This window comes from Canis aureus, chromosome 19 (genome assembly GCF_053574225.1).
Source record: "Canis aureus isolate CA01 chromosome 19, VMU_Caureus_v.1.0, whole genome shotgun sequence".
In the NCBI taxonomy this organism is placed as follows: Eukaryota; Metazoa; Chordata; class Mammalia; order Carnivora; family Canidae; genus Canis; species Canis aureus.
In genome coordinates, this window is record NC_135629.1 from 33,096,125 (window position 1) to 33,114,687 (window position 18,563).

Below are 18,563 nucleotides of genomic sequence, written 5' to 3' on the forward strand. Positions count from 1 at the left end.
AAAATATTAAAAAATAATAAAATAAAATAAATCTAGTAATGTATATATGTGCCTACATTTTTTTTCTGAAGAGCTGGTTGCGAACTTCCATTTACACATCACCTGGCGGAGACAGACACAGATGTCTATCAGTGAATTCAAAGTAATCATCAAAGTATGAATGAAGATGCGAGGCAGTAGCAGGGAGTGACATCTCTCTAACTGAAAAGATATGAGGGGCGATTTTCTTACCCAGGTCACTACTCTTAACTAGGTTGGGGAGGATGTGATTCAAAGACTAAGGTGAGACACTAACTCCCCACATCACCCTTGCCCCAGCCTGGGCACAGGCTGGCCCAACATTGTGTCTCCTTCCAACTTAATAAGGAAAAAGGCATTTAGAAAGCTGTCAACCAGGGAGTTCTCTTTATTGCTCCTGTCTGAGTCCCAATTCTAGACCTCATTGTGGCCTGGGAGATGGGGTCACAAAGCAAGGTCTCAGCAACCATCAGGATCTTCTGCAAAGAAAAAGGACAATGGAGTCACAAAGAAAGATAGCAGCTGACAGGGAAGAAGCATCCTGCTTGCTAGGCTCCGTGGCAGTTTTACCTGCATCATCTCATTTCATCCTCATGACAACCCAGTGAGGACATCTATCTTATCAACTTCATTTTACAGAGGAGGAGACTGGGGCTCAGAGAGAGGAAGTGACATATCCAAGCATTCTCACACTACCAGTCAGTGCTGGAGTCAGGATTTGAACCCAGGAAAATGGACCACGTGCACATTACAGTGATGGGGGAAGCTGGATCTTGCCCAGCCATCTTAGTGAAGACAATATGTGAGCAGGACAGGAAAGCATGGGAAACATAAGGCCTCATCCATGTCCATCATGATAATGATGAAGAAGCATCTGTAAGAACTGGGGGTGGGAGGAAATTCTTCCATTTAATTTGGCTTTCAGATTTTTTTTGCTGTTAGGTTGTTTCCTCCAACTTACAAGAAACAAATTTTTCATTGTTTTCACAAATTTTTATTGAGTTGCTACTATAATTCTAGGGGTGGGAGTTATGGCAAAGAACAAGAAAGACAGTAAGAAACAAATGGTGGAGCTCTTCTTTTGGCATCCACCCCAGACTATGTCAGGAAGCAGACTGATCTTCCCCAGCTTGGTGTCTAGCCCAGAGAAGGTACTCATTGAGTGTTTATGGGTGAACAGCTGAATGGGTGAATACCACAAGGGATAATCATACCACTTTACCTGTCCCATTCCAAAGGTGCCTGAAGATAATCAGAATGAAAAAACTCCCAAATGTGCTCAGTGTCTGCTTTCCTCCAGGCTGGCCCTAAGAGAAGACCCACCAGCCACCTCCTGACTGGCCCACCCACTCAGAGCCCAGCCCCTGGGTGGGAAGCTCCTGGTCACCCATGCAGTTGGCTCCTGCACTTCTGATTCCTCTACTTCCCCCACAGTCACTGTAGAAGACAGACCCCATAGCAGAAGGGCAGGTAGGAGCCAGCATGGTTACCTGGAATCTGAGAAGGGTGAGCCCTCTCCTCTGGAATGAAAGGACAATAGCTGTGAGCTCCAATAGAAAAGTGATAAGGTGGCCATAAAGGCCAGCTGCTTCCTCTCCAGACCATCAGATTCCCTGCTCCATCTGAGTCCTCCCCACAGCATCAAAAAGCAGGGCAGCCTCAATTTGCATTGCAATTTGTTTATCTACTTTTAAAACATGTGTCCCCACCTAACGAAGATTCCACCCAAGGAAGACCCCACCCACGGAGGAACTACCCAAGGAGGATTCCATGGTCTTGGGGAGTGGGGCACCCACTGAAAGGAAAGGCTAGGGGAGAGAAACACAGAGTATCGACAATAAATTTTATTATGTTGATTATAAAGCAATCTACTAGGTGTAGAAAATGTAAGGGGTGGGGGGAAGAGTTGTGTCAAGGGGAAAATTAAAATCACCATAATCCCACTTCTGAGAGACAGCATTGTTTGTACTTTGCTGCATTTCTTGCAGCCTTTCATCTATATGTGTCCTTGTCTTCACAGTGTGTAATTGAAATCCTTTGCAGAATACTGTTTAGAAATCTGTGACCATGTGAAAAGAAAAGGAGAGGCCAGATCCTGTTTCCACAACATCACTAAGCCCCACCCCACCTCCATTTTTTTTAGGCAACCAGGAAAGATGAAGGGAACTCCAGAATTATGGCTGGTACTGAAGTTGAATTATGGTTAATACTGAAGTTCTCGCCACCTGACAAGTGGTTTGGAGTAAGATTTAACTTGATTTAGAAAAATAAAGAAATATGACATTTCTTATACCTGTGGTGTGGAGTAAACTTTATGCCAGCTGAATGGATGAGTGGATTGAGGGATGGCTGCCTGGACAGCAGGTAAAAATGAGGAGTAATAGAGAAATGGAAAGAAAAAGAGAGAACAAAAGAGACACACATATATATGCTTGTATGTGCAGAGAATATTCTAGAAGGATACTTAGAAACTTTGAACAGTAGATCCATCTTGGAGAGTAGGTGAAAGTGGGCCTTTAAATGGTTATTTTATTACCTCTGCACCACTTTGAATATTTGACTATGAAGTAAGCATTACCTTTTAATTCCTAAAACATTCAAAGTTATTTTTCCCACATTAGGTATTATGAATACGTTAGGAATGAAGGCTGCAGATGGTATTAAGGTTGCTAATCAGCTGACTTTAAAATAGGGAAATTATCCTGGATTATCCAGGTTGACCCAGTTGTAATCACAAGGGTCCTTAAAAGTGGGAGAGGAGGAGCAAAGAAAAGAGTCAGAGAGGGCAGCCCAGGTGGCTCAGCGATTTAGCACCGCCTTCAGCCCAGGGCGTGATCCTGGGGTCTCGGGATCGAGTCACATGTCGGGCTCCCTGCATGGAGCCTGCTCCTCCCTCTGCCTGTCTCTCTCTCTCTCTCTCTCTCTCTCTCTCATAAACCAATAAAGTCTTTTAAAAAGAGAAAGATATGCAAAGATAGAGGAAGGGGCTGCAAGCCAAGAAAGTAGCCTCTGAAAAGTGGAAAAAAGCAGATTTCCCCCTGGAGCCTCCAGAAAGGGATGCAGCTCTGGGACACGCTGATTTTAGCTCTGTGAGAGCCATATCAGACTTCGAACCTGATCCCATGGCCCTCCCCCTCTCACCCACAAAGTGATCCACTTGTGCACAATTTGGCCAGACTGCCCATGGGCCAGGCCTCCAAGGCCAAGAGCTTCTGCACCAGCTACCCACACTGGTCCCAGCATGGTCGGCAAGACTTCCATTCCCACGTTTTGTTGTTGCTATTGTTTAAAGAAACGGCAGCAGCACTAAATGAATGGAGGAATTAATTATTACTGCTTGCAAACAGAATCTCTAACTCTATTAGTATTCTAAGCTTAGCTGTGCCTCTCACGCCAAGGCGCGGATTCTATTACACAGCAGATCGAGGCACCAGGCACACGTGGCCACATTGGATTTGGTCGATTAACAAGGGGCAAGGAAAAGTGTTAAGTTATTCGTAGTTTCCAGTGCCACCACTTGGCATAGTAATGTTCGTGCCTTTCCCCCTTGGCTTCGACACACACCTGACTTCCTTTTGTTACCAAGGCCCGTGGCAGCTGTGAAAAACCGCTGGCGATCTGGTGCTGAGGGGAATACACAGGAATCCCTGCCTAGGTCCTGGTCCAGTTTCTTCTCGAAGATTAGAACCAGAAAGATCGTGTGGTGGACATTGATCACATTAGCAAACCACTTCTTTTATCTTTGGGCACCCAGACGGTTAAATACTGAGTACAAAATACAGTGAACCAAACACACACACCTGTATACCCCTGTGCACACACGCACACACGCTCATGGGTACCCAAGAAACAGACACACACACGCTTTTGGGCACCCACACTTAGACACACACATACACACACACATACACACACACGGTGACACAGCTCTGCATTTTATCTCAGACGTGCCGGGGGTAGGTTCTGCTCCTCTGGGCTTTCCTCTCTGAGCGAAGCATTCTAATTCAGAAGCTACCCTAGCTCTGGGGAAATAATCTTCAGATTAGTTTCTCTGCCTGCCAGGAACACAGGGCCATGTTCGATTTTTAAAAAGTGCTGTATTTCAGGAAGTGCTGGGGGGCCTAGGGTGTTCTGGAGCCCCTGAGAAGGTCCCAGCTGCTGACCCCACAGCTCTCAGAGGTGCAGATGGGTGGGTGGCGTGTGTCCCTTCCCAATTTCCCACTTGCTAGCTATGTCATCAGGGGCAAATTGCTTATACGCTCTATGCCTCAGTTTCCTCAAGTGTAAGTTGTAGGTAAAAATAATACTTCCCTTGGAGGGTTGTGCTAGGAATTATTCTGATCCACCCAGGCGCCCCTAATGCCCCCTACTTTTTAGGAACACACACACATACACATACACATCCCTTAAAAAGGCATTGCTCAGAACACGGCTTTCTATTTGTGGACAGCTCTTTTCCCCCATGGTTTTGAAAGCCCCTTGAGATTCATGTTCTTTTTGTTTCATAAAACCTTGTGGGGCAGGAAGGCTGAAATTATTGGTTCTATTTTTTAAAAGGTGCACCCTCTGGGTCTCAGGAATCCTTGCAATAGCTCTGGGAGGAGGAGAAGGTCACAAGACGTACCTGTAAAAATTCATCACAGTGTATGTATAACCCACACACACAGAAATCATCAAACACCCAGCAGTCGAGGAGGGCAAATGAAGGTGGTGCTTTGTAACATGCAAGAGTGTGCAATCATTAAGAAATCAGTCCACGAGTTTCCAGTGACGTGGGAAATGCCTGAGCTCTAATGCTGAGTGAAGAGAAGGGTTACAAAACCGGATACACATGAGGAGCTCCATTCAACAATCAGGGGGAGGAAATAGGCCAAAATATTAACGTCATTCCCAAGAGAGGTTATACTTGCCGGATGTTTTTTCCTTTATACTGTTCGGTGTTTTCCAAAATCTCCAGGATGGAATTGTATTATTTTTATAATAAAATTTTAAAAACACAGGGCACCTGGGTGGCTCAGCAGTTGGGCGTCTGCCTGTGGCTCAGGTCCTGGGATGGAGTCCCACATCGGGCTCCCCGCGGGGAGCCTACTTCCCCCTCTGCCTGTGTCTCTGCATCTCTCTCTGTGTCTCTTATGAATAAATAAATAAATAAAAAATTTTAATAAGCTATCGAGTTACAGTTGCTTTCCTGAGGACATGCAGCTGGCTGGCAGTAGAGACAGTGCCCTGAACCATTCAGCAATGGGAGGGTTGGTGACCATCCCCTCCTTCGATACCAACACTCCCCAAGGAAATGAATCAACTGTCATCAACTGTCACACTCCAATAATTTTACTTTGAAGACCTCTTACCAAACCCTGAATCCAGGCTTGACAGTGACCCCCACTCCTGCAGTATTGTCATCTGAGAGAGAGAGAAGGCATCCTGGACCTTTCACCTGAAAAGTCAAAGTCACAGAAGACTTTTTTATACTAATAAGAAGTAATTATAATCACAGAGTTTACTGAGCATCTACTATGGGCCAGGTTCTTCAAACAGATTCTCATAACTATCCTGTGACATGAGGATTACCCCGCTTCATAGAAGAGAAAATCAAGGCTTGAAAATGAGAAGGCACTGGCCAAGGGCGTCCAGCAGGTCAGTAGCAGAGTCAGGCCTGAATAAGCCAGGGCCCATGCTCTCCACCTGCACTGCAGACTGGGCCCCAGTGCTGAGACCCAGTGGACTCCTCTCTGAGCGAACACTGGAAAGAAGTTCCCTGGGAGGCCTGCTCAGGCTGATGCTTCATTGAGGGCTTTGCCATTGGAAGGAAAATGAAGCAGTGATTTCCTGATGGCTAGTAATTTCTCCAAGGCCTGAAGCCCTTGAGGAGACAGACTTTCCTGGGCCTTCTCCTCCTCTCAGAGCTATTGCAAGGATTCCTGAGACCCAGAGTGGGGGGAGGGAAGGCCCAGGGGTCACACAACTGCTCTGAGTAGAGTAGGGGTCATGGCTTATGGCCTCCAGACTGGTGCTGTCCGTATTGATACCAATGCAGAGATGAGCTGGCACTCACTCACTCACTCATTCATTCATTCATTCAGTAAACCTTTACTGAGCACGTGCTGGGCACCAAGCATTGTTCTAGTGAGCAGAACCCTGCCTGCATGGGATTCACTTTCCAGTAAAGCAGGACAGATGACAAGTGAACAAATATTCAAGAAATATCTTTTCAGGCCGTCATAAGTGCTACAGAGAAACTGAAACAGGATTGCACTTGATGTTAGCAGAATAATGGCCTTCGAGGACACCAACCTCCTCAAACCCAGGGCCCTGCAAACATGTGCCATTAGTTACATAACTAAGGAATTAAAGTTGCAGATGGAATGAAGGTTGGTAATGAGGAACCCCTGAGACAGGAAGAGTATCCTGGAGTATCTGGGTGGGCCCAATGTCTCCAGGGGCCTTTAAGAGCAGAAGAGGGCAGCAGAAAGGAGAGAAAAAGAGGTGACCCAAGGAGGATCATTGATATGACACTGTTGGCTTGGAAGATGGAAGAAGGGGTCATGAGCCAAGGACAGCAGGCAGCCTCCAGAACCTGGAAAAAGCAAGGAAATGAATTCTCCCTGGGGCCTCCAAAAAGGAGCACAGTCCTACCTACACCGGGATTTTACCCCAGTGAGGCCCGTCAGACGTGTGGCCCACAGAACCGTGAGACAGCACATGCATGTTGCATCGAGCCACTCAGGTTCTGGTGGTTTGTTACAGCAGCCCGGAAACAAGACAGCATCGGAGAGGCCTCAGCTGATCAGCTGCTGGAGGACGTTCTCCTGCTTTCTGCTATTCGCTGCTACAGGTTCCTTCACAGAACTCACCACAATTTTAATTCAATAACTCATTTGTTTACTTTGGGAAGGAAGGGAGAGGACCTTGACGTGGAAGGTCGGGCCTGAAGGAGGAAAAGACACCAGCCATGGGCATATCCGTCCAGGCAGGGGAGAGGAGTAAAACGAAGACAGGGCCAGATGGGAGGCCAGGCCTAAAACCAGCCAGGATGCAGGAAAGTGCACCCCCACTTTGGTGGGCGCCAGAACAGCAGGCCTTTATCTTCTTTATCTTCTGACCAGCTCTCTGACCTCATGTCCTTGGATATTCATCCCAGGGGGCAGCACATCCTTTCTGGAAGCAGTCGGGGTAGAAATCACCAACTACAGCAACACCCTCTGCCAGCAAAGAGGAAGACACCAACCCCCCAACCCCACAACGAGCCCACCTGGAATGCAGTGCCTACTGGGAAAGAACTCACCCTAAGGGGAAAAGTTCTTGGAAATGAGAATCATGAGTAGTAGCAAAGCTGGGGTTGTTTGATGGGAGTGGGGGACACTGAGTCCCAGGGAGAGAGAACAGCAATCAATACTACATTTGCTGTTGTGCGAGAATTTTACCACCTATTGGTGCTTCTCTGTTCCCTTCCCTCCTGCCCTCCTCTCTCCAGCTTCAACTTCTAACTCGTCCCCCAGACCAAATCCAGAATTTTCTCCCCAGACCACTTCCTGTGCCTGGTCAAGAGGGCCCCTTGTCCATCTTCCAGGCTCACTGTCTTTAGCTGCCTTTACCTCCCCCACCCACAGCGTGTGTCTCCTCCCCAGGCTCACCTCCTGCCTACTTCCTCCAGTGCAGCCACCCTGGCCTAGAACCTCAAAGCAGGTGGCTTCACTCACTCACTGGACTGCTCCCTCTTCACGCCCAGGGCCTGGAAAGGGCACCAGCAGGGAGTTGGTTTGTTTGGGGGGGGGGGGGGAGTGTCATATTGTGTCTTGTTTCCCTTTCTCAAGCAACAATTGTGGTATTTCATTCCTCATTAAATTGTTCAAATCCCCACCCGAACTTCCCCTGCCAAGGCCAGAGAGCTCTGTGGGGAAGAGATGCTCACAGCCCCCCTAAGCCAGGGCTCTAAGTGGCTCTTCAGCCAGGCAAGACTTTGGACTCATTTCCTCCTCTGGATTAATTTCCTCCTTCCTGGGAAGATTGTTTAACAGGGCAGGGAGAGTTTATGGCAGGCTCCTCTGCAGGAGGGCAGAGCCAGGGCAGAACCAGGAGGAGCTAGCCTGTCCCTGCCCATGAGGTGCCCATGAGCCACTCTGTCCCTGCCTCTGGGCCTGCTGCATCTACAGAGCCCACCTGGGAGGCCCCAGCCCCTCAGAGAACCAGCAGGCTGGCCCCTCACAACAGCTGGTCCAGGGGGCTGGCTGGCTGGGTCAGGGACCCCAAGGCACCAGCTGGAACATCTCATCTTCTCCATCGAAGCAGGGAAGCGGGAGACTTGAGCCCTCAGGTATGTTTCTACTAGCATGGAAAGAGCTATCCATCTGGGTCCACGTTATTTAGAGAAAGGAAAATAGATGTGGGGTGGGTGGAAGATTAAGGAGCAAAGGTGCAGGGCATGCAAGCCAGGGATTTGATCACCCACATTGCAGGCTTTTTCTCTACACCACAGGGGCCCCTCAGCTTTTGTTCATTCATTCATCTCTTCATTCAAAAAACACATTTGAAAAATCAACCATGAGCCACACCAATATTTAAGGAATAAACAGGGACGCCTGGGTGGCTCAGCGGTTTAGTGCCTGCCTTCAGCTCAGGTTGTGATCCAGAGGTCCTGGGATCTAGTCCCACATGATCCAGAGGTCCTGGGATCAAGTCCCACATGAGGCTCCCTTGAGGAGCCTGCTTTTCCTTCTGCCTATGTCTCTGCCTCTCTGTGTCTCATGAATAAATAAATAAAATCTTAAAAAAAAAAAAAAAAAGAATAAACGAGAGAGGCCCCAAATCTCCTTTTTCTCTGAAAATAATGATCTGAAAAGTTACAACAAAGGCACATGGTCTTGAGAGATCTTCTAGCTGTGTGATTTTGGGCCAGGCCCTACGCTTCACTAAACCTCAGTTTTCTGATCTGTAAAATGGGAGTGCAAGTCTGGCTATCCCCCATCCATCCTTGCAGTTCCCTGTCTAGGCATCTAAAATAGCGATCACAAAAACACATAAAACAGCATCTGTCATGTGCCAGGCTCTGGGCTAAGTGCTCTCTATATAATAACACATTTAATCTTCGTATCACGTCTATGCGATAGGCATCATATCACTCCCATATTTTGGATGGGGCGCTAAGGCATGGAGAGACTAAATAGCTTGCCTGAGCAATGTGACTGCAAAATGTATGCTCCCAGCATTAGGCAGCACTGCCTCTCTCGTGCGGTTGATCCAAAGTCTGTGGCTGGAAGAGCTGGTGCGAGAGAACCCTTCCAGATGATTCATTCAGAAAGCATTAACTGAGCACTTCCTGAATGTCAATTAAATAAGAATACAATGATTAAGACAGGATTAAAAAAAAAAAACAGGTATCGGGTGCCTGGGTGGCTCAGTCAGTTAAGTATCTAACTCTTGGTTTCGGCTCAGGTCGTGATCTCAGGGTCATGAAATTGAGCCCTGTGTCAGGCTTTGCCCTCAGCGTGGAGCCTGCTTCTCCCTAGCTCTTTGCCCCTCCTTCCACCATGCTTGGTCTCTCTTTCTCTCTGTCATAAATAAAATCTAAAAAAAAAAAAAAAAGTATGGCTCTAGCCATCAAGTGAAAAACAATTTGCACAAATAGTCATTTCAAGAACACTTCGGACACGTACCATAAAGGAGGTAGGCGTCAGGACAGACTTCTCGGAGATTAAATTTGCTGAGGAATGCTGGGGGGGGGGGGGGTGGTAAGCTTTGGCACCCTGCAGAATCTAAGAGAAATGGGAGAAGGGGCAGGGAAGAGGGGGGAATAGTCCCACAGGGAGAGGGCCGGAGCCGGCAAGGGGAGCTGAGGACAGACAACAAGGTGCTCACGCCTACCCAGGCCCAGCAGGCTGCGGGGTGGAGTCCGGCTCTCCCCAGGGTTTGCTCCAGTCTGTCCGTCTGCTCTTGGGCACCTCCCGGCTCCCCCTTCCGGCTGGCCACTGCCTGCCTGAAGCCAGGACCAGTAGACGGGCTGATCTGGGAGGAGGGGGAGCTGCCACTGGGGTTCCGTCTTCTGGCCATCATCTGCACCCCTCCCTCTGAGCTCACCTCCACCTATACACAGTCCGAAGCTGCATTCCAATAGGAATTTGGAAGCCTGCCGAGCAGAGGTTATTTCCTGGGGTCAGGGATGCTGGAAGCCATGGTTTGCCAACACCTGCTCAGGCTGGGCAATTCCTCCTCGGATGAGACAAGCGTGTCTAATATTGCTGGGCAGACCGGGCGCAGCTGCTGGTGGGCAGCGGCCAGCCTGTGTGGGGGTGGCAGGCCCCCGCTAGCCTGGCCCCCCCAGCACGCAGCATAGGCCTCCTGGAGAGGGCAGACACTTCTGATGGTCGGTACCCATCGCTTGCTCTGGGAGGCCCTGGGAAACAGAGGTGGGAATGCCAGGGTCTGCTCCCCAAGGCCTAGAGGTCGTGGAGAGGGCACCACCTTTGGAGTTGGAATCCTAGCTCTGCCTTTTTCTTGCTGTGTTACCTTGGGCAGCTTACTCACCTGTCTGTGGATGTAACTATGGTTGAAAATGGGAAAATCTTTGTATATCAGGGGTTACTCTTCTGGGTGCAAGTAACAAAAAAAAAAAAAAAAAAAAAAATTCAAACCAGCGACAAATAAAGGACCTATATTGGCTCACTTACTGGAAAGGTCCTGTGATCCTCTGACAGACAGAGCTGGATCTAGGGGCTCGATGACATCTCAGGACTCTGACTCCATCTCTGGGATCCTTTCCTCTACGTTGCTTTATTCTGGCAAATTCTCCCCACACAGTGGCAGATACCCATCAAGTTTTAAGTCATTTCTAGTCAGCAACCTCAGCAGAAAGGCAGATCTTCCTCCCTGCCAAGTCCATCAAGACCCCTGGGAGGGCTGTGATCTTCTCAGCATGGGTTGCCTGCCCATCTCTGTGACCAAGAAATCGAGTTAGGCCTGGGTCCCATGGCCACGCTTGGAACCAGGATTGGGGCCATCCCTAGCCAACTGCACAGCAGGGAACACAGGAAGGGAGTTTGATTCCCAAAGGAAAATCTGGGTGAGCTCCAGATAAAGCAGGAATGGGTGCTGGAAAGATGACCCAAGCAGCAGGTGTCCACCACAGTCCGGCTCCAACCATCCCTAATCACAGTTACAATATTGCATCAGTCACTCCACTTGTGTGACCTTGGGGAAACCACTTAATCTCTTTAAGCCCCTCACCAGTAACATGAAGTCCATAAAAGAATCTGCCTCACAATACTCTTGGGAAGATTAAGTGAAAGGACACGGGGCTCAAATCCAGCCAACTAACAGTGTTAGTACTTGTTAGACTCATCACTATGATTATTATTAAGATTTTTTCTCTTTCAGAGATGTGTAGATCCCACATGGCTCTGGGGAAGATTTATCTCCTAAAGCCTTCCCAAAACCCCATTGACGTCATTGTGAAGGCCGCCATCTTGTTAATCACAGAGGCCAAGACCCAGCTCTCTCTGATGGAAAGGAATAGAATTGCCCACTGGGTCTGAGGTGAATTTCGTCATGCTTGACCTGCTGAAGTGATTGAGACAGGCCAACAGCAGGCCATGGCTCAGGGGATGAACCCAGACGCTCCAGGCAGTCCCCTCCTGATACAGTAGTCCTCTCTGGTGACACAGAGCCAGACTCAGCAAAGAGAAATTCTGATGGCACTAACTGGCCTCTCAGACTAATGCACCCAAAGATACCTAGGGGAGGAGAAGGAGGCTGCATGTTTGGCCAGATACCTCTTCCTTCCTCCTGTTGCTCCATCAGGGCCTGGAGGAACCCATTCCAGATCCATAGCATACTTTTCTCTCATTCTGGAGGGATTTCTGCCAACTTGGGAGGTAGGGAGGAGGGCACAGGGGCATCCCCAAGCAGAGCACAAAGGGGCCTACTTGCTTAACAACTGTCCTTATAGAGCATTTCCTCCATAACAGGTACTGTGAGTGGGGTCTATTCTCAAATTTAATTTTTACTAAATTAGGGATTGTGATAATCACATAAGGAAACCAAAGCTGAAAGGGCTGTGTCCACAGAATCCAGATGGGGCTTCAAACCCCCCACTCAACCACCGTATTATGTAAACTTGAAATCCCCAGGCCAGATGAGGCCTCTGCAAACCCGAAGGTGCAAATATGGCTAGAGCTGCCATTTACCGGTTGCTTCCTGAGTGCCAGGCACTGAGCAAGGCAACTTCAGATAATAATCTAGTCAGGTAAATGTGGAGGAAAGTCCAGGGCCGGGTTGCTGGGCCCTGCTAAACAAGCAGGGAGTTGGTGGATCTGCCCCTGAGGAGCACACTGGCTGCTGGGTGGAAACGGAGGACAGAATGATAGGAACTCTCTCTTATCCTACGGAAGCCTTCCTTCTCCACTACCAACGGTCGAGCCAAACCCAGGCAGGCTGAAGCTCAGGAAAGGGAGCACCCAACCTCATGCTCACTTTGGACTAAAAGGGGCAACACCCAAATCAGGTTGGACAAACTAAGGCCCATGGCTAAATTCAGCAGCACCTGTTTTTATAAATAAGTTTTATTAGAACTTAGCCACATTCATTCATTTACATACTCCTACTTCTGCTCCTTTCCCACTACGATGGCAGAGCTGAGTAGCTGTGACTGAGAACATACGGCCCAGAAAACCCAAAATATTTCTTCTGGTCCTTTGCAGAAAACTGCCCAGCCCTAGTCTAGAGGAGTTGGACACCGTGGTTAAGACTGCAGACTCCTGGGCTCCTCTCTGGGATCCTTTTCTTCCTCTGCCTTTCACCAGCTATGCCCTCTCACTCTGTGCCTTAGTTTCCCCAAACTCTTCATTAAGCTGCTGATGATTAAATTAGTTAAAATAAGGAAGCCTCAAGGCAGCAGCTGGTACATGTGTTTTTTTTGTTTGTTTGGTTGTTTTTTTTTTTTTTTTGTCTTGTTCTGGGAAACATCCCAGGCACTTGAGGAGTAAAAAGCCTCAGAATCCTGTGCCTCTCACGGCTTCTTGAATCTCCTGTTGGGTGGCTCTGCATGGCCCAGTAATTCTACAACTGGCCAGAGCTGGAGAAAACCATTCAAACCAATAAATAAAATCAAAACAGGGCAAAATGGGAATCACGGGCTTTTTTTCCTTCTAAAATAAATGTCACTGAAACAAATTGTTCGGGCCACCAGCCTTATTGTTTACAGATTCATTTGCAGTTTCTGTCCCTCTGTACTGGTGACATGATCAATTAATTGCCCCTAAATACCAGGGGTTGACCAGAAGGACCGTTTAGAGAATGAAAGGCAGCCTCTGGTTCCTCTGATTCTGGGCCTGGGCCTTGTGGTCAGGATGCAGGATGGCCTTGAGGGTCGACTGGAAGCTCAAGGCAGGTGGCAACTGGGTCTGGGCAGGGCCACACGTGTCCCCTGGTCCTACTCAGCACCTGACTCCCATGTGTGTGTGCATGCACATGCGTGCACACAAGCGGGGTCACGTGCCAGCGCACGTGTGCATCTGTCAGTGTGTCTGTCACTGTCTCCTAGTGTTTCTGCTGCTTTTCCATTCTGTTGTGTCCCTCTGCCTTAGTGTCCCTGGTGCACAGAGCGTCCCTGCACCCTGTGGCCCCTCTGCAGCTTCTGCCTCCTGCGCTGGGCATCCCGCCTGCACAGGGGGGGGGGGCAGAAAGAAGCCCATGGAAGAGTAAATGCCCCCTCCTCCCCTGTGCCGCCTGTGGAGATGTCTTTTTTTTTTTTTTTTTTTTTTTGTGTGGAGATGTCTTTAAGTCCGCAGGACTTCCAGGGCTGACGAGGAAAATGGCCTGAGCTTGCATTTAGCCAGAAGAGGCTAGAGTCTGAACCTGTCCTCTCTAGAGGGAGTTCACTTTGGAGAAGACCGTGGGGCGCAGGGAAGACACCCCTCGGATGGAAGGAGCATCCATGGTGTGTCTGGGGCCTTTTCTCCCTTAGTTTCTTTCCCAAACAGAAAGAAACCTGTTTGGTTTCTGCACACCTACTATGTACCATGGTGCTAGCGTCTGGGCCGTGCGTGAAGAAGGCTCTCAGGCCCCCACATTAGGCTGAGCATGAGGCATGACAAGGTGATTCCTTAATGGAGGGATTCCGTAATGGAGGAGCCAGAGGCCGGGGAAGGCTTCTTGGAGGAGGTACCACCGTCTCCACGCTGAGCTGAGGTTTTATCACTGGCCCCGTTTAATTCTCCCTGTAGCTCCCCCATCACCTCAGAACAAAGCCCACGGTCATTACATTAACCCAGTCCTTAGGGCCCTAATGAACAGTCCCCCTTCCCTCCTTCACTTTGGTCTCTACCTTCAGAGTTTCCCATTCTGCCTCTCCTCTGAGCCTCTGTACATGCTCTTTCCTCTGCCATGTTTCCTCTGGTCCCAAAAAAGCTAATGCCATGAAGAGGCCCCAGCTCCAAGTCCACCCAGCCCCTTGCCCCACACAGAGAAGGCCCCACTCTAGGGATGACAGAGCTCATGGGCCAGCCCCAAGAGACTGGTGGGAAAGAGTCTGAGCCCTCTTCTGTTCTTGGCCAGGAGAAGCACCGTGCTGACTTCCTGAGGCCATGGATGGGGGTCACAGAGTGGCTGCACATCCCTGGCCCAAAGCTCAATGCTCGAATGAAGGAAAATGTGAGCCCTCAGTGGCCTGGGGATAGGACCCTTCCTCGGTGAAGAATTATCCTTTTGTTCCTAGTTTTTCAAGAGTTCAGCCTTACTTCTAGGCACACAGAACTCACTTGGACCTAGGCCCTTCCCTGTTGGAATCTGGTGAGCGTGGGTCAGCCTCAGGCCCACCAGCTGCCACAGTTGTCATCCGTCTGCTGTCTGCAGCTGAGGTGTGACTCTCGGCTCTGCTACCACAGCTGTGAGACTCACCCCCTCCAGGCTTCAGCTTCCTCCTGGAAGAAGAAGAGACAGTAATATCCAACTCACGGGGTTGCCATGGGGATTTGGCAAGATATACATGTAAAATTCTCAGCCTAATTCCAGCCGCATGGTAAGCACTCAATAAATGGTAGCTAGTTTTCTTATTTTATTGATAATTTATTATTTTTATTATGAGCTAAAGCTCTAGGACTTGGGCAGTAATTTGAGGTATGGTTCTGGGCAGAGAATAGGAAACCTGATTGCCAGCAGGTGCCTGGAAAACTGAAGGGCTAAAGCTAATAGGAGTGCAGCCATAAAGCTACAGTTGTTGTTCATTGCAACCTGATTTCTCCAAGCTCCATATCAGGCTTCAAGTTTATGCCTCCTTAGAAACGACCTGATACACAGAGAACAAAGTTGAATCTGTGGCTAATGCCCATATCGGAAAATGCAGAGCATGCTCATGGAGCTCTTTCCATTTTACCTGTGGCTTAGGGCTAATTCAGAACTGAGTGTTGGCTGAGCCTGGTTCCTTAAGATGTGCTAGGAAACACCTTCTGAGTTCTATCTTTTCAACAACAAAGGGCTGCTTGAGTAAGGACCTGAGGCCAAGGAAGAGTTGCCCACGTGGATGAGTCAGGGAAGGGCAGTCCACATAGGGAACAGCATGTGTGAAGCTGGCGAGGGAGAGAGCCTCATTCGGGGCAACTCTGAGCATCTAGGGCAGAAAGTGAAGTGGGGACCGCAGATGATGAGGTTGGCAAGGTCAATCCCGGCGAGGGTTTAAATCATGCAAGGCCTTGTAAGTCACATGAAATACTTTGGCCTTTATCCCCTAGGGCTTTAAGGACCAGAGACCAGACTTTAGCAGGAGAAATACCTGTTCCATCAAGATGCTTTCCTATACCCTCCTCGCCTGGACAGGGAGTAATCCTCTCTCCAGCTGTCTTGGTTCTGGGACAAGTCATAGTTGAGTCCAAAGGCATGTGAGTATAGAGGACTCCAGGAAACAGGAAGAAACCAACGTCCCAGCTCCTATAGGACCATTAAGAAAAGTCATGAACAAGCAGGCTGTGATGGCATTTTGGTTCTGTAAGAAGAGCAAACATCCGGATAGGAATCCTGCCAAGGAGTGTGCTAACAGGAAGCAGCAGGGTGAGTGGGGCATGCCAACAGGGAGGAGAGGTGGGGTGCATATTATCAGGCCAGCAAAGCCCTCGTAGATAGGCTGCCTCCCTTCCTGACACCCCTTTCACGACAGGTAGGTGGCATCACCCTCATTTACATAAGAGGAAGCCAGGGCCCAGAGAGGTGTGCCCCAAAACACACAGGTACTGAGTGACTAACCCAGGTCTGTCTGACGGACCCAAAGTCCATCCTCTTTCCTGATATCACAGGCTTTTTCCTCTCTGATTCTCTCAAGACCAAGGCCCCAAGCACAGCCTCAGGTTCAGCCCTGGTATTTGCATCTTCTGGCAGGACTTGCCCACAGCAGGGGGTGATGTGTTAGAGTAGCTGAGAAAGGGGCTCCAGCAGCCCCAGACTCACAGATGCCCAGCTTAGAGCCATCGGGGACAAAATAGCTTCTCTCTCCTCAGTTTCCAAAATCTATCCCAGGAAAATCTCCAACTGGCCTTGATTGGGTCATTCTGAACCAACCACAAGGAAATCGCTGTGCTCTGACAGGCCAACTCCTCTTGACAAGACTGGGTGCCATGATGGGTGTCCCCTCATCCAGGACCACAGGAGGGCATTTAACCATGATTTGAAGGGCCAGGAAAGGCCTCTCAGAGGAAGTGACTTCTATACTAAGACCTGAAGTATAAGTAGGAGTGTTCCAGGCAGAAAGAGGGACAGAAGACAGAGAGGGACTAGCAGCAGAAAGGCTCAGGGATGTTCCAGAGCATGCCTTGTCATAGCCCTACCCCCTGCCTCATGCACAGACTGCCTTCCCTGAGTGTTGAGATAATCCTTCAGAAATGAAACCCACAAGTGGCTGTGTGGCCTTAGACAAGTCACTTGCCCTCTCTGAACTTCCGCTTCCCTCTCTACACAATGGTTTCATTATCCTAACCCTTCAGGACTAAGCAAGAACCCAGTTCATTCAGTCCCCAAATACTCATCGAGCACCCCCTCTGTGCTCAGCACTGTACAGGGCCTGCAGGAGACAAGGCCTGCCACGGGAAAGAAAAGCATGTCTGGGACTTATGCACCTGGCCAGACCCACAGCCAGAAATCCAAAGGGTGGTCCAAAAAGACAGGCAGGACAAAGGCAGAGGCTCAAGACAGTGAGGATGGACAATGGGCTCCGCCTTCCCCCTGCCCACCCCTCCACTCCATCCCCTCCTTCCCACCCTCCACCCTCCTGCCCCTCCAGCCTTGTGACCACATACTGCCCTGGGGCCACCATACGTGTACCTGGGCGGGTGGAGCCAGCGTGCAAAGGCAGTGGGACCTTTCTTCCTGTGCCTTTGGCCCACAGCTCCGTAACCTGAATAACAGGTTGCGACAGACATTCTCGAAGGAACAAATAAGAAAGAAACTTTTGGGTTTGGGTGGCTCTGGAGGGAATTCCTGCCCCGCCCTGTGTACCAGGCGCCTTTCTCCCTCCCTCCCCACCCCTAGCAGACCAGTCCTGGAGCCCAAGGACCCTGGAGCTGGAGCCTCCAGAGCACCCAGGCTGCCAGGTTGAGCCGGCTGGGGACTCAGGAGCCTGGAGGGCCCTGCAGGTGCTGAGCGGACAGTCGGGGACTCAGCCAGGAGGGACATCAGGCTGGAAGAGGCCTCACGGCCCATGCCCCTCCCCAGCCCCCTGACCTGAAGCCGGAAAGAATCCCTGCTTGGCATGGGCAGGACAGCGAGAAGCTAGCCCCCTGCCCAGGTACGTGCCCCGCCTCTACCTCTGTCCTGTTCCCTCGTCTCTCTGAATGGCACGGTCGGTCGTCTCCCTCTGGGTCTCCGTGGATACCTGTCCTGAGGATTTGCTCTTTACCTCTGCCCCTTTATCTGTTTTCGTCCTCTGTCCCTGGCCCGTTTTTCTCTTTGTGTCCCTCTCTGGATCTCTGCCGACCTCTCTCCCCTTTGTCCTTTGTCTCTCCGAGTTCTGTCTCTGGCAGGCTCTCTGTGAAGAGAGCATCTGTCCCTTCATCTGTGCCTCGTCAGCTACCTGACCCTGTTCCCATCCTTCCATCTGGTCTGGCCCCCCAGCTCTCCCGGGTCCTCCACACATGGGGATCCACGGTTCCTCCTTCCAACATCATGCAGGGGCCTGGGCTCCCGGACTGTAGGTCAGATCCCATGAACATTCAAAAGCATAATATACTCTTGTATCTGAAAAAGGGCGGGGGTGAGGGTGGGGGTGGTGGATGAATGATAATTTGAATTTCAGGAAGTTAAGTTCTACAAAATCTCTGCGGGGACGGGGAGGGGTACAGGGGTCAGGCACCAGCTCACCTTTCTCACCTGGAAGGACCTAAAGAATCAGGCCAGAGTGGGTGGGAACATTTTCATACTTATCAAAAGGAAATGTAAATTTATACTTGCTATTGTTTAGATATCAAGGGCTGATCCAGCCCCAACTGCTTCTAAGGCAGCCATTAAGCCTCCTGTCTCTTATCTGGGTCCTTGGCGGTTGGACTTTGGAGACCATGTCTGTTGAAATGGAT

The 18,563-nt window shown here is 49.7% G+C and overlaps 1 protein-coding gene and 1 long non-coding RNA gene across 7 annotated transcripts in view; one reads left to right on the top strand and one right to left on the bottom strand.

Moving 5' to 3' along the window:
• Positions 1-388: 388 nt before the first annotated feature.
• On the bottom strand, positions 389-18,562 carry LOC144289847 (uncharacterized). 4 transcript variants are annotated; one of them, XR_013357816.1, is made up of 5 exons: positions 18,352-18,562; positions 17,317-17,415; positions 15,779-15,933; positions 14,769-14,930; positions 389-497 (listed from the first exon to the last, which is right to left on the bottom strand). It is a non-coding gene; the product is annotated as an uncharacterized LOC144289847 (long non-coding RNA). The 4 variants fall into 4 exon arrangements; XR_013357815.1 differs by lacking the exon at positions 389-497 and adding an exon at positions 10,658-10,946; XR_013357817.1 differs by lacking the exon at positions 389-497 and having other exon boundaries at positions 12,916-14,930; positions 17,317-17,389.
• Positions 8,096-18,563, top strand: part of FAM3D (FAM3 metabolism regulating signaling molecule D) — a 36,059-nt gene continuing 25,591 nt past the window's right edge. For 2 of the 3 annotated variants that reach the window (XM_077858341.1, XM_077858345.1), the window contains exon 1: positions 17,527-17,779. The gene's annotated coding sequence lies outside the window, so the exon portion shown is untranslated. Of the gene's footprint in view, positions 8,333-17,526; positions 17,780-18,563 lie in introns of those variants that run through there. The other variant, XM_077858342.1, reaches the window with a different exon arrangement.